We start from the raw sequence: 15,640 nt of genomic DNA, 5'->3' as shown, positions 1-15,640 counted from the left end.
TCAGCAGGGGGCCAGTCCACTGTCCCTCAGACCTTGTGGGGGGCCGGACTATATTTTTTTTGGGGGAAACGAATGAATTCCTATGCCGCACAAATAACCCAGAGACGCATTTTAAATAAAAGCACACATTCTACCCATGTAAAAACACCAGGCTGGCCCCACAAATAACCCAGAGATGCATTTAAAATAAAAGGACACATTGTACTCATGTAAAAACACACTGATTCCCAGACCATCCGTGGGACGGATTTAGAAGGCGATTGGGCCGGATCCGGCCCCTGGGCCTTAGTTTGCCTACCCATGATGAAAACCATTTGCATTTTATTCCTCTCTCTATCTTGCAAGGCGGATTGAAGCACAAACTTGGCTTCATTTTAAAAATTCCGCCCTTGTTTCCCTTAGTTTATCCATAACCGAGTCAGGTTTTCAAACTGGCTTCCTGAAATATGCTGTTCACGGGTTTGCTTTCCTTTAAAAAAAGAAAAGAAAAAACAGGCAACGCTGTCACCCGCTATTTCAATACTTAATCACCGTTTTAATCATGCTACAAGATCTTCCCACCCACTTAAGGAAACCGCAAAACTTTGAGCCATTGATAGTTAAAGAAGCGATGGACTGCAAAAGGTCTGTTATAAATTAAGTGATCTGTTTATTGGACTTTAAAAAGAACAGCTCCATTTTAGGGCTGAAAACAACCCATAAAACCTCAAGGAAAGCCAAGAAAATTCCAGCTACCAATATTACACCCATCAGGATATAACCAACAAGTCCTGCAGTATAGCTTACATAATTGAATGCAAAAAAATCAGGATGTTGTATCCTGTAGTCAGGTAAAACTACAACCAACCCACACATGTGTTGCAGAGACCAAGGGTGGGTGGTTTTGACAAAATCTGGAGCAACACTTTAATTCTGGGCGCTGCAACTTGTTGGATGCATCAGCAAGAGCTACAGAGATGCCAAGAGATCCAACAATGTTAGCAAAAAGAGTGAATTCCTGGGTAAAATGTGCCTGACAAAAACACACTGTGTGACCACAGCCGGGAGGACAGTACGAGCATAAGGACATAAGAAGACCCACTGGATCAGGTCAGTGGTCCATCTAGTCTAGTATCCTCTCTCACAGCGGCCAACCAGATGCCTGTTGAAGGCCAGCAAGCAGGATTCGAACACAAGACCATCCTGTGGTTTCCAGGAACTGGTCTTGAGAAGCAATGCTGCTCCCACTGTGGACAGTATCCAAACCAACCCCTGTGTGGCAAAGAGAACGTCAACAAGGTCTAGGCAACACGATGACCATAGACATACATAATAGACAATCTTTATAGAAGCTGGGTTTATATGTTTCTCAAAAAATATTGTTAACAGCAGTGACTACATTATTACCACTGTTCAACAGCATTTGGTATTTTCATTTACATACATTCATTCGAAATAAGATGGGGTATGTACTCTTTTTCATTTCTGTTTGTATTATAGTTTATAACTTTTGTAAAGTGATATGTGCATGCAGGTCATTGTCTGTAAAATTTTATTTTCAGTTTATGAAGCATTCTATATCCCCCCACCATGCTGACGAAGAATTTTATGAAACAGTAGTCAATATCCGGAATCACTGTTCAGTGTTGGACATCATATCTGCTGAATACACAAAGCTTCACAGCTTATATTTCATCATACAGAGTTTGGTACCTCGCTTCATTTAAAGACTTTCAGAGACTTTGAGACTCAAGATTTCATTTTGAACTTTTTATGCTTTGAAGGAATTCTATAAAGATTGTCTATTACGTATGTATATGGTCATCGTGTTGCCTAGATGTTGTTGACGCTCCCACTGTGGAGGCAGAACATAGACATGGCTAGTAGCCATCAACAGCCCTCTCTTCCTCCGTGAATTTGTCTGTAACTCTTTTAAAGCCACCCAAGTTGGTACCATCACTGCTTCCAGTGGCAGGGAGTTCCGTACTTTAACTGTGCACTGCCTGATGAAGAACTTCCTGATAGCTGCCCTGACTCTCCTGGCACTCAGCATCCTTGAATGTCTGTGAGATCTAAAGTTGCAACTCTCCTTCCTTGGAGGTTTTTTAAATAATAATAATAATAATAATAATAATAATTTTTTATTTATACCTCGCCCTTCCCAGTTCAGAAAACCGGGCTCAGGGCGCCTAACAACAAATTTAAAACAATTAATTGATGCAACAAAAAACAGCATAAAATACAGTATAAAACACAAATAACAATAAATTCAGAATTCAAAAATCAATTTAGGGAGAAAATCCATCCAATAAACATTAGATGATCCCCAGGGCTAGCTGGCTGAATTGGTCCTACTTGGGCCAGCAAGGAGACCAGGGGAGAATTAGCTGTGGGATCCCAGAGCGGGTAATCTTCATAAAAGGGGAGGGGGAGGGAAGGAAGGGGAATAAAAGATCAGGCTAAATTCAAATTGAAAGCCAGGCGGAATAATTCTGTCTTACAGGCTGTTATGTACTGAGTTGAATAGGATCCAAACTGCAGCAGTCTGACTGGTCCTAGAACAATAGGATTCAGAATGCAGCAGTCTGATTGATCCTAGAACAATGCAGCAGTATGATTGGTTGGCAGGAACCACCCAATCATGCTCCAGATAGAAGTGAATCCACAACCTGATTGGCTTACGGTAGAATTCCGGAATTAGCCAATCATGTGCAGCCCATTGTGCAAATAATGTATATAAAGAAGATACTTTGAGGGGACTTTCATTCATTCCTCCTCACCACTATGAGCTGAATAAAGAGCATGAAATCACTTTGCGACTCTGAGTATATTTCACAGGCCCTGTGGGAGGAGATTAAATCCTGCAGGGCCCTGGTCTCCTGGGACAGAGCATTCCACCAGGTCAGAGCCATCACTGGTGGAGGATAATCTGTTACGAAAAAGGAGCAATGCTGCTGAGTGCTCCAGATGGCTGGAAAGCCAAACAGGATGTTAATGTTATGGGACTGTACCGTGGGAAGAAGGGACAGTCTATTATGTGCACTGAGCACCGGATGTTAGCTCAGAGTGTCACATGACCCTGTACTGGAAGTACATGGGTGGAGTTATTCTCTCTCTGCAGCTGGGTATCAGAGGGTACAGACATGTTTTCTCTGTACTGCTGAAAGACAGAAATAAAGACACGTAGATATATTTCTGTCTGTCTCTTCCCCCCCCCCCCTGGGAATGGAGGAGGGGGAGGAGTGGTGTGTTCTTCTTCACGTTGAGGAGAATCGCCGATTGGAGACCTCCCTTGATCTTGCCGGGAGTCGCAGACAGGAGGTCATAAGGGTTCAAGCCGGGCACCTGGAGGGTGGCCAAATTCCTCTGAAGATATGGCTTGATATCTACACAATCTGACTTCCTTAGGGCCCGGGACCTCTAAACTATGATTAAAAACTCTGTTTTTAAGCAGAGGTTAGATGGCCGTCTGTCATGGATGCTTTAGCTGAGATTCCTGCATTGCCAGGGGTTGAGTTACATGACCACTGGGGTCCCTTCCAACTCTACAATTCTATGGGGGAGAAATTTTTTTGTTCCTCCACCTCCTCTACATCGTGCACCATTTTACACACCTCTATCGAGCCTTCCCCCACCAATTGCCTTTTCCCCAAGGTAGGGATGTGTATTCATTTTAGTATTACGGAGGAGTATCTCCACTTATTGGAGAGGGAAAGGTGTGTAGGATTGGGGCAGAATCAGTCCTTATGGCTGCTAATCACCATGCAGAGCCTTCCAAAAAAACCCAAAGAGCTCGAAATCCTTCACTTCTTCCCATTTGCAGCAACCATTAGTTTCGCTAATGTGCATTTCTGCGTTCAAAACGCAGCCTGGGAGCTACTTCTTAGACCACAAACCCCAAAGGCCTTCTGCAGACAAACCTTTAACTGGTCTCCAAGCTAAAACACGAGCAGGGAAGATGGGCTTCTCCAGCAAGGGAACTCATCAAGGAATAGTAATGATCTGTTAACATCCAAACTATGGATTCCCTGGGCTGTTTTTCTATTATATTGGGTCGACGAACTCAGGCCTGTGGACAAACTGTGTCCCCACCCCCAGACCCATCTACCGGGCCCTTGGGGCTATCACAGCCAACACTGTCCCTGCCCCAGGCCCTCTTCCTGTCCTGGCTGGAAAAAAACCACAAAATGCAGAAGTGCCTCTGGCTTACCTGGAGGACAGAGGTGTGTTCTGTAGGTATAAAGCTTTCAGAATGAAAATTTCCTTGCACCACACTGAATTTTCTACCGATAAGAAATACATCAGAAAACGCAGCTAGGATTGGCCTTGGTATCACTGGAGGCTCTCGCTCTCATTTTGAAAAGGTATTGATCCATATTCCGCAAATAATAAAAATTTAGATGCTATACTACGCTGCACTGAAATGTTTAAATGTTTCTTTGATTGTCCTTGAATCTCCTCACCACAGTTGCCGCCCTCTCCTGCCCCACCACACCCTCTGAGAACCACTGGTTTGGGTCAGAGCTTTCCAAACTTTTCATGTTGGTGACGGGCTTTTTAGACGTGCATCATTTCGCGACGCAGTAATTCAGGTTTACTAGCAAACCGGAGGTTTAAACCGGTCCCTTTCCAGTCCCGGGAAGAGCACGGGGAGCGTTTGTGCAACAAACCTACATACACACTATGGGGTGAACAAAGGAGTTGTGACACCCGGGGCAAGGTGTCACTGTCAGCTGTGTAATACGAGGTAATGCATGTTCTTTGTACTTTTGTCCATTTACTGTATTTATTTTCCCCGATTTGAACTATAAAATGGTGATTTTCTTGAGTCAAAATTAGAGTACCCCAAAACATTTTTTAAGGGGGGGAAAAGCACTGGATTCAAATAACAAGGAAGGAGATTTTGACTCAACATCAGGTAGGACTTTGGGAAGGTAAGAGCCTCGGAAGATGGTGCAGTGCTGAATTGAGGCCAATGTGTGCAGTTCCAAGCACAAAACTGAGAAGACCCATAATAGAGAAGATTGATTTGGGGATGCCAAATTTTCGCCTTATAAAGGGTTGCCATATTATGAAAGGTGATCAAAGTCTGTGCTTGTGTGATGGACACCCGTTCGCTAGATGGGCATCTGCCAAGGAATCTTTAGCTGTGATTCCTGCACTGTGGGTGTCGCCCTAGATCAGTGGATCTCAACCTGTGGGTCCCCAGATGTTGTTGGACTACAACTCCCATCATCCCTGAGCTCTGGCCTTGCTAGCTAGGGGTGATGGGAGTTGTAGTCCAACAACATCTGGGGACCCACAGGTTGAGAAAGGCTACCCTAGATGATCCTCGCGGGGATCCATTTCAACTCGACAATTCAATGGTACTCTAAACTGACTTTAAATAAGTTGGAGTTCTTGTTATTAAATATACCAAGAAGAAAGCACACCAAGAACTCAGGCCAATGTAAGTTTCAGTAGTGGGAGTGGTTCCTACTCACAAGTCAATAGTCAATTGTAACAAAAACTAATCCATTCAAAAGTGTGTATTCTGACAAGGGTTACAAACTCAAATAGAGATTACAAACTCTAACAGAGATTACAAACTCAAACTCATGAGGATATGTATAACACAATAATTAGTTACAGAATTAGAGATAAGAATTTATGAGTAGAAATAAGTTCATGTTAGTCCATAGTCAGATTCGACGTGAAGGTCTTAGTTTCAATCATTGAGCAGAAGACAGAAGTCAATTATGGATCAGAAACCAGGACTGTCCAATTATGGATCAGAAACCAGGACTCCGTATATTAATTCAGAGTAATTGCTCCATACAACCAGGGTTTGTCTACTGTAGCTTCCCCCAATCTGGTGTTGGTCAGACATTGGCCGGTCATCTGTCCGGCACCAGATTGGAGAAGGTTTCTCTGCTCTAGAACTCATAAACATCCAAGATCTCAGGCCTCCTGGAGATTCTAAGGCAGGGGTAGCCAACATGGTGCCCCACCCCGGTCATCATACTTGGACTGAAGCTCCCATGCCTGGTGTGGTTCTGGTGGGAGTTGTAGTTCAGCAGCGACCGGAGGGGGGGCAGCATCCTGTTCTAGGAAATCACACACCCGACCTGCTGCATGCACCCCGGTCCTGAGCGATGGGGACCCAATTGCCCACGGGTACGGAGGAAGCGCTAAATTATTATGCCTGGAAGAAGACGACAGGTGAAAAGGGTTGTCATGGAAATGGCTGTGAACGGCACATAGAGACAAGAAAGCGGAAGGTGGGGGAAAAACCTGGGATTTTGCTCCCTGGCAAGGAAACAAGAGTCTGCCTTGATTATTCATAGAATCATCGAATTGTAGAGTTGGAAGGGACCCTAGGGTCATCTAGTCCAACCCCTAGACAAGCAGAGTTTGGGCGGCCACCTGTCATGTAACATCCAGTTGAGATTATTGCATCCCTGGGGGTTGGTCTACATGACCCTCGGGGTCCCTTCCAGCTCTGCAGTTCTGTGATTCCTGCATGAATCAGGACCTGAGAGATCTCAAAGCTCTCTGGGTGACCTCTCAGCCTAACCTACCTCACAGGGTTGTTGTGTGAGGACTGGAGAACCATGTATGCTGCCTTGACCTCCTTGGAGGAAAAGATTGGATAGAAATTAATTCTCCGTTCTGACCGGTAGTTTTCTAAAGGGGCTTCTAGCAGAGAAGGGTCTCTTCTGCTACTTGTTCCTTTTTGCTGGGGAAATTGGGGTCCGAATGGGTTTGGGGATCTCCTGCTGGTCTTGGCCTTTAAAGCCCTACAGGACCGCCTCTCCTGGTCTGCCCCGCAGAGGACCTTAATGTCCATGAATAACCATAGTTTAGAGGTCCCGGGCCCTAAGGAAGTCAGATTATCCTCCACCAGGGCCAGGGCCTTTTCAGTGATGGCTCCGACCTGGTGGAATGCTCTGTCCCATGAGACCAGGGCCCTGCAGGACTTAACCTCCTTCCATCGGGCCTGTAAGACAGAGCTATTCCACTTGACCTTTAATTTGATTTCAGCCTTCTCTTTTATTTCCCTTCTCTTCCCTCCCCCTCCCCTTTTATGGAGATTATCCGCTCTGAGACCCCACAGCTAATTCTCCCCTGGCCTCCTCGCTGGCCCAAGCAAGACCAATTCAGCCAGCTAGCCCTGGGGATTATCTAATGCTTATTTCCCCTAAACTGATTTTTGAATTTTATTGTTATTCATGTTTTTATACTGTGTTTTATGCTGCTTTTACAATTACATAAGTGCTTTAAATTTGTTGCTAGCTGCCCTGAGCCTGGTTTTTGAACTGGGAAGGGTGGGGTATAAATACAATTATTATTATTATTATTATTATTATTATTATTATTATTATTATTAGGCAGGCACTGGGTCATCGCTGCAAACCATGCCGAGTCTGACCATCAGTCCCATTGGTTGCAGTGAGAGTGGCAGCATCTGTCATGCAATTTTTCTCATTGCAGTCAATGGAGCTAAAATTAAAGTAGGGGAGGGGCTGTAGCTCTCAGTGGTAGAGCGTGGGCTTTGCATGCAGCTAGTCCTGAGCGAGGTCATTCGAACCTCCGGCTAACAGGATGGTCATATAATAGTAATAATAATAATAATAATAATAATAATAATAATAATAATAATAAATTTATTTATACCCCACCCTCCCCAGCCAAAGCTGGGCTCAGGGCAGCTAACATCAATAAAATTTCAGTAAAAACATAATAAAGAAAAAAAAAAGAAAAAGAAAAAAACCAATTTAAAATACAGGTTAAAATGCAATTTAAAATGCAGCCTCATTTTAAAAGTCAAATCCATAAGGGGTGGGAACCATAAGGGTCAGACGGAGTTCAAACCAAAGGCCAGGCAGACCAGCTCTGTCTTGCATGCCCTGCGGAAAGATGACAAGTCCTACAGGGCCCTAGTCTTTTGTGACAGAGTGTTCCACCAAGTCGGGGCCAGTACTGAAAAGGCCCTGGCTGTGGAAGCAGAGCTGTGGAAAGACCTCACCGTCAGCCGGAGCATAAAAACGTAATGCCAACCTGCTGGATCAGGGTCATGGCCCATCTAGTCCAGCAACCTGACCTCGCAGTCGCCAACCAGATGCCTGTGGGAAACCTGCAAGCAGGATTCGAACACAGGAGCAGTTCTGCCCTCCTGCGGTTTCCTGCAGCTGGTATTCAGAAGCATTGCTGGCCCCGACTGTGGAGGCAGAGCTGAGCCATTGTGTCTAGTAGCCTCTGAGAGCCCTCTCCTCTCCCATAAATTCATCTAATCCTCTTTTAAAGCCATCATTGCCCCTTGTGGCAGGGAGTTCCATAGTCTAACTATGCACGGTGTGAAGGACTTTCCTTCCTCTGCCCTGAATCTTCCGGCATTGAGCTTCAGTGTATGTCTACGAGAGAGAAACCCTGGTTGTATGGAGCAATTAGTCTGAATTAATATACGGAGACTTCATAAATGTTTATTTGCATGCCGAGTGTGCCCTACATTCACGTATTTGTGATCTGACGGCTGATTTTTCAATGCTGCTGGCATGTTTGATGCCAGCATGCTCATTTGAAATGTTGAAAGATCTTTGCAAATATGTGGAGAGCTTTCTCTTTTATGAAGCCCTGATGGACGTTTGTCTTGTGTTTGCTTTAGAAGAAGAAGAAGAAGAAGAAGAAGAAGAAGAAGAAGAAGAAGAAGAAGAAGAAGAAGAAGAAGAATAATTTTATTTATACCCCACCCTTCCCAGTTCAAAAACCGGGCTCAGGGTGGCTAACAACAAATTTAAAACACTTAATTGATGCAACAGAAAACAGCATGAAATACATTATAAAATGTGAATAACAATAAATTCAGAATTCAAAAATCAATTTAGGGGGAAAATCCATCCAATAAACATTAGATGATCACCAGGGCTAGCTGGCTAAATGAGTCCTATTTGGGCCAGCGGGGAGACCAGGGGAGAATTAGCTGTGGGATCCCAGAGCGGGTAATCTTCATAAAAAGGGAAGGAAGGGGAATAAAAGATCAGGCTAAGTTGAAGTTGAAAGCCAGGCGGAATAGCTCTGTCTTACAGGCCCTGCGGAAGGAGGTTAAATCCTGCAGGGCCCTGGTCTCATGGGACAGAGCATTCCACCAGGTCGGAGCCATCACTGAGAAGGCCCTGGCCCTGGTGGAGGATAGTCTGACTTAGGGCCCGGGACCTCTAAACTATGGTTGCTCATGGACCTTAAGCTCCTCTGCGGGGCAGACCAGGAGAGGCAGTCCCATAGATACGAGGGCCCTAAGCCACAAAGGGCTTTAAAGGTCAAAACCAGCACCTTGAACCTGACCTGATACTCCACTGGCAGCCAGTGCAACTGGTAAAGCACTGGGTGAATATGCTCCCATGGCAGGGACCCCGTGAGGAGCCTTGCTGCAGCATTCTGCACCCGCTGGAATAATGGGCCCAGTGGTTCTCGGTCAGAGAAAACAATTCCTTCTGGGCACCAGCGAGAGAGTTTTAGCCAGCAACACTTACTGTGCAAGATAAGAAAGAGGAGGAAGGTCTGCCTTGGCATAGAATTGTAGAGTTGTAAGGGACCCTGAGGGTCATCTAGTCCAACCCCCTGCAAGGCAGGAAACTCAGCTCAAGCATCCATGGCAGAGGGCCATCTAACCTCTGCTTAAAAACCTTCCAGGAAGGAGACTCCACCTCCCACCGAAGGAGACCTTTCCACCCTCAACAACAACAACAACAATTTATTATTTCTACTCCACCCATCTGGCTGGGTTTCCCCAGCCACCCCGGGCAGCTTTCAACAACTCTTACAGTCAGAAAGTTTCCCTGGTGTTTAATCAGAATCTCCTTCCTTGTAACTTGAAGCCATGGGTTCGAGTCCTACCCTCCGGAGCAGGAGAAAACAAACTTGCTCCCTCTTCCATGTGACAGCCCTGGAGATATTTGAAGATGGCTCTCATCTCTCCTCTCTGTCTCCTCTTCTCCAGGCTAAACATACCCAGCTCCTTCAACCACTCCTCATAAGGCTTCGTTTCCAGACCCTTGATCATTTTGGTTGCCCTCCTCTGCACACGTTCCAGCATACAGTATCAACATCCTTAAGTTGTGGTGCCCAGAACTGGATACAGCACTCCAGATGTGGCCTGACCAAGGCAGAATAGAGTGGGACTCTTCTTTCCCTTGATCTGGACACTAGACTTCTGTTGATGCAGCCTAGAACATCATTAGGTTTTTTTGCTGCTGCATCACACTGTCGACTCATTTTAAGCCTGTGGTCCCCTGAGACCTCCAGATCAGGTGTCAGCAAATTTACTGCGCCTTGGGCCAGTGTCTCCAGCGCCGATCATGCAGCGGGCCAGAGAGTGGGGGAGCGCATGCCCATACGCATGCAAACACGCTATTTCCGGCGCACTTCCGGGTCGGGGGAGCACCGGAAATAGCTTGTGCACGGGCCTCCTCTGACCCGGATGTGCACCGGAAATAACACTTGCACAGGCGCAAATAACGCTTGCACATGCGCACAAGCTATTTCCGGTGCTCCTCTGACCCGCAAGTGGGCAGCCGCACAGCACAGCGGGCGGTGGCAGTGGGCGGCAGGGGTTGGCGTGGGCTGGATAAACGAGTCCCTCGGGCTTTATCCGGCCCGTGGGCCTTAGTTTGGGGACCCCTGATCTAGGTCATTTTCACATGTTCTGCTAGTAAGCCGTGTGACCCCCATCATATATTTCTGCATCTAGTTCTTCTTTCCTAGAATGTCTACTCTCATTGCTGCTCCCTGCAGATATCATTCCCAAGCCCCCTTTTTTCAAAACGTTTTCTGGGGAGGGGGCAAGATAACTTCAGCAAGTTGGAATGACCCGCAAGTATTGCTTGGTAACAGTCAAATGCACAAACCTAGGGCAGACTCTCACCCAATGCCACCTGGGACTACAAGCCCCAGAGGTTAGTATGAAAAGGTGCGATTTCGCTACCAACCTCCTGCCCCAGTAATGCAAAAAGGAAGAAAGAAAGTGAACTTGAATCGGATGCGATGGAGCACAACTTGTGACAAGACACCTTCTCATTCAATGTGCGAAATGCAGGGAAGTGTGACAAAGTGTCAGAGACACATACACACTCCTAGGTTCCCCAAAATGTGATGACATAGCATAAGACAGTGGTACCTCGGGTTAAGTACTTAATTCGTTCCGGAGGTCGGTACTTAACCTGAAACTGTTCTTAATCCAAGGTACCACTTTAGCTAATAAGGCCTGCTGCTGCTGCCGTACCACTGGAGCACGATTTCTGTTCTCATCCTGAAGCAAAGTTCTTAACCCGAGGCACTATTTCTGGGTTAGCGGAGTCTGTAACCTGAAGCGTCTGTAACCCGAGGTACCACTGTACGCTATGTAGCTACTGCCCCTTGATCAGAAGAGCAAGCAAAATACAACACAGTCCCTGTCCGAAAGGGGTTACAGTCTCTTTTCAATAGCTGAAACCAGATGGAAGGGAAACCAACTTGAACCAGCTTCCTGGGATGCCACAAAAACCGCTTAACCCAGGGACCTTCCGGTAAGTGACACCTGGCAGAGATGCAGAATTTGACTGGTGCACCACATTCTGAAGTCTGCAGACGAGTGTCCAAAGTGGAACATTTAGCTTGGAGAAGAGAAGACAGAGAGATGATAGGATAAAGGTAAAGGTAAAGGGACCCCTGACCATTAGGTCCAGTCGTGACCGACTCTGGGGTTGCGGCGCTCATCTCGCTTTATTGGCCAAGGGAGCCGGCGTACAGCTTCCGGGTCATGTGGCCAGCATGACTAAGCCGCTTCTGGCGAACCAATGCAGCGCACGGAAACACCATTTATCTTCCCGCTAGAGTGGTACCTATTTATCTACTTGCACTTTGACGTGCTTCCGAACTGCTAGGTGGGCAGGAGCAGGGACCGAGCAACGGGAGCTCATCCCGTCGCGGGGATTCGAACCGCCAACCTCCTGATTGGCAAGCCCTAGGCTCTGTGGTTTAACCCACAGCGCCACCTGCACCCCATGTATTTGTTGTGATGATAGGATAGCTGTCTCCAAATATCTGAAGGGTTGTCCCGCGGAAGATGGAGCAAGCTTGTTTTCTCCTGCTCTGGAGTGGTAGGACTCGAACCAATGGCTTCAAATGACAAGGAAGGAGATTCCAGCTATATATTAGGAAGAAATTTCTGATGCTAAAAGCTGTTGGAACTACCTCGGAAAGTGGAGGGCTGGACTTCCCTTCATTAGAGCTTTTTAGACAGGGGTTGCATGGCCATCTGTCTGGGGTTTGTTAGCTGTGGTTCCTGCATTGCAGGGGGTTGGACTAGATGACACCTGGAGAGCCCCTTCCCTTTCTACAATTCTATGATTCCAAAATGGTCCAGATTTCCATTTTGCCTCCAGCAATCACAGATTTGTTATCTGAGGTCCCCCCCTCCAAACCAACAGCAACAACAATTTATTACTTGTATCCCACCCATCTGGCTGGGTTACCCTAGCCTGGCTTCCAACAGAATATAAAACAAAACATCAAAACATTAAGAGCTTCCCTACGCAGGGCTGCCTTCAGATTTCTTCTGAAAGTTGCTTATCTCTTTGACATCTGGTGGGAGGGCATTCCACGGGGCAGGCACAACTACCAAGAAGGCCCTAACAGCAATTGTTTGCCCAATCGCATACCGTATGAAATGCTTTTGCTTTGAAATGAGCAATTGGAGGGGCTTCAAGGAGAGGATTCTGGCTCAGATGCTGAGCAGCCAACTTGGGCATGTTATCACTCAGCCTCAGTTCCTCATCTGTAACATGGGCGCAGCAATGACATACCTTGAACATTAATGCCTTCCTTTGAAATAAGGTTTTAAAAACCCCAGACCCTGATTCTATCCCTTCAAAACTCTAGCACGAAAATCCTGTGGGCATTGCAGAATGGACCACATATTCAGTGACTCTGCCTAAGAGACTTGCTTACATGAATGAGCATCATTTGGCAACTTCCCATTCTTTCTCCCGACACCTCACTCTTTTTGCACCAAACCACTTTCTTTGAAATGAGCAAAATTGCCACCCAAAAAGGACGAATTCCTCACCCAGATTTTCCTTAATGTTTCCTAATGTTTCCCTCGTGTTTTAGAGCCCAGTGACATTCCTTCCCATGACTGAAAACACACATTTCCCCTTTGATGGTTTCTGCAGCCCCTTAAACAAGGAAACCCGTGATGCAGTGCAACTACGACTGAGATGGGATTTGAGAGCATTGATGCTGAAATCAGAGCTGGGCTTTCCACAGAAATCCGCTGCTTGGAATCTGGAAGCAGAACCGCCAAAAGGAATTCCTCCTATGGGCTTTGCACTTGCTCAACTCTAAGCCTCTGTGTGCAAGACCATGTCCCTTTTGCATACTGTACAGCACTTGGCACAAATCAAAGATGGCACGGTGCCTTCTCCAATTCAAAATAGTGAGCTCTAGGAACCTGGGGATCTGCTTTGTTTGCCTTGCTCAGAGCCGTCCACTCTGACTGGCAGCCGATCTCCAAGGTTTCAGGCAGGAGAGTCGCCCAGCCTCACCTGGCGGTGCCAGCCCTTCTGCATTCAAAGCAGCCGCTCTGCCAGCAAGCTACAGCCCTTTCTACCTAGAAAACGGAGGTTTATTCTTCCTTAGCAAATTTCTTTCAGAATATTGGTTCTCCTGTCCGTCCACGCACACACACCAGAATGCAAATATGACAAAGGTCGGTTTTTGCATTAAATATCTCCCTGAGAAAAGAGATCACAGGGGGAGTTTCTGTGACCCTGCAAACCTTCCACAATATTTATGAAAACGTATCGCCCATATTTTTTTTTACATACTTAACCACAGGGCTCTTCTTAAACTCTCTCGCCTGGCTCATTACAGATCCCAGAGTAGTTCGCAAACCCTCTAGTTGCAATATTAATACTCAGCCATCATTCCAGTTAACCCTTGCTGGCCCGCATCCACGGCGGCTACAACTGAGGCGGCGCATCTCCAGAAAGCAAGATCTCAACCTCCGAGCATTCATAACTGCCTTATGGATAACACTCCCGACAATCTGGATTTCATGCAACGGTTACTATGAGATACTGCGATAGCAAATTTGCACATGCAGAGTGGAGAAGAGGGAGGGAGGGAGGGAGACAGAGGGGGGGGCTCTTTTCTTTTCTCCAGCTACATCAGATAGAGGGGAAGGGGGGGAGAGAGAGAAGAAAAGAAAACTGGAATAATAGAACCTCTTACGGCAGAGACTAAAGGAGTCCGTATTGAATTCTGTTTTGTGAGTCACTGTCAGCTAATTGGATGGTCTGTGCGGGGAGAGCTACACAGAAAACCCCTGCAATCCTCGCCTCTAGAATTTGCTCCTTGCTTTTCATCCTTCCATTCTGCCTGGAAAGACGCGAAAGATTTCAGGGGATGGGGGAGCAGAGATCCACACATTCGCTCCCCTCCTTATTTTGCCTGCTCCTCCAAAGGCCACGGCGTGACATTTCCAACCTACTCCCAGTGTGGGGTGGGTGGTTTTTTTTAACCCTACACCTGGCTGGCACAGAGACCCGAGCGTTGGAAAAATTGTTCATTTTACAGGCTCCTTGATGGGGGAGAAAATAAAAAACACCCACCCACATTGAGAGGAGACGTGCGCCGTTGTGCAAGGCATCCTTTCTCGCTCTTCGCTTTTTCCCAACCCAGAGAATTTTGCACATCAGCCCGACAGCATGCCCGTGGGGAGACAGCAAGGGAGCCTTACCTTCAGGGCTGGCCTGCCTGATCTCCCCGTTTTCACAGGTCCTGGAGCGAGCAGGTGATGGCAGCGGGCTCAGGAGATGGTCTGCGGAGGCTGCACACCTGCCCAGGTGTCCTGGCTGCCCTCCTCGCACGCGGCGCCTGGATGAGGAGACGGAGCTCGGGGACGCACAGTCTCTCCTGCTTAGTCCATACCTGTGTTCTGGGTCCTGAAAAGGAGAGAGAGAGGGAGAAATCCCTTTCCTTCCCAGAGAGGGCGGTAGCAGCTCTTATCTGCCTTTAGAAGGAGGCAGAGAGAGAGAGAGAGAAGGCGCGCCAGACCAAAAACCTCTCTCCAATTCCAAGGAGGTGGCGGTGGGGGGAGGCGGAATAGGATAATCTGACCCAACCGCCCCTTGGGTGGGGGGACCAGCGACAGCGAGCACCCTTTGTCGGGGCTGGGGAGGCCGAGAAGGCGGTGAGATGGAGAGAGAGAAGGAGGAGGGGACGCTTTTCCTGAGCTCAGCAGCACCCATCAGCTGACTGCAATCTCCGTGCCTCCATTTCCAAGGGAGCCACAGAGAAAAGAGAGGGGGAGTGGAAATGGGTGCGGGGGGGGGGCGAGGAGGAGGAGGAAGAGGAGGGGGAGATGCGGGAGGCCAAACTGGAAGGGTCTCTCTGGGCTGGAGGAAGGAGTTTGCAGCTGCTCAAGAGGCTGAGGGCGGGTGGGGAGGGAGGGAGGGGGGTTTGGCACGGCTCCCGGGTTCCCCGCTTCCACTCAACAACCACCCCTAACCCCAGCTGGCTGTGCACTGTGAAGCGGCCTCTCTGCTCCATGGCAGCCCCTCCTGCGCCGTCTGGCTGCGGGGCTGCGATGCCAGGGGGGCCGTTGCCCTTCTGTCTCTGCCCTGTGCCAAGCGCCCATGTTTTT

General features: G+C 47.5%; 1 protein-coding gene across 2 annotated transcripts in view; it reads right to left on the bottom strand.

Moving 5' to 3' along the window:
* FBXO41 (F-box protein 41) overlaps positions 1-15,325 on the bottom strand; it is a 73,187-nt gene extending 57,862 nt beyond the window's left edge. For both annotated transcript variants that reach the window (XR_014538428.1, XM_083571231.1), the window contains exon 1: positions 14,735-15,325. The gene's annotated coding sequence lies outside the window, so the exon portion shown is untranslated. The remainder of the gene's footprint in view (positions 1-14,734) is intronic.
* Between the last annotated feature and the right edge of the window lie 315 nt (positions 15,326-15,640).

Source organism: Podarcis filfolensis, assembly GCF_964270895.1.
Source record: "Podarcis filfolensis genome assembly, chromosome: 9".
NCBI lineage: Eukaryota > Metazoa > Chordata > Lepidosauria > Squamata > Lacertidae > Podarcis > Podarcis filfolensis.
The sequence above is the reverse complement of the archived record's forward strand: the minus strand, read 5'-3'. Positions and strand labels throughout refer to the sequence as shown.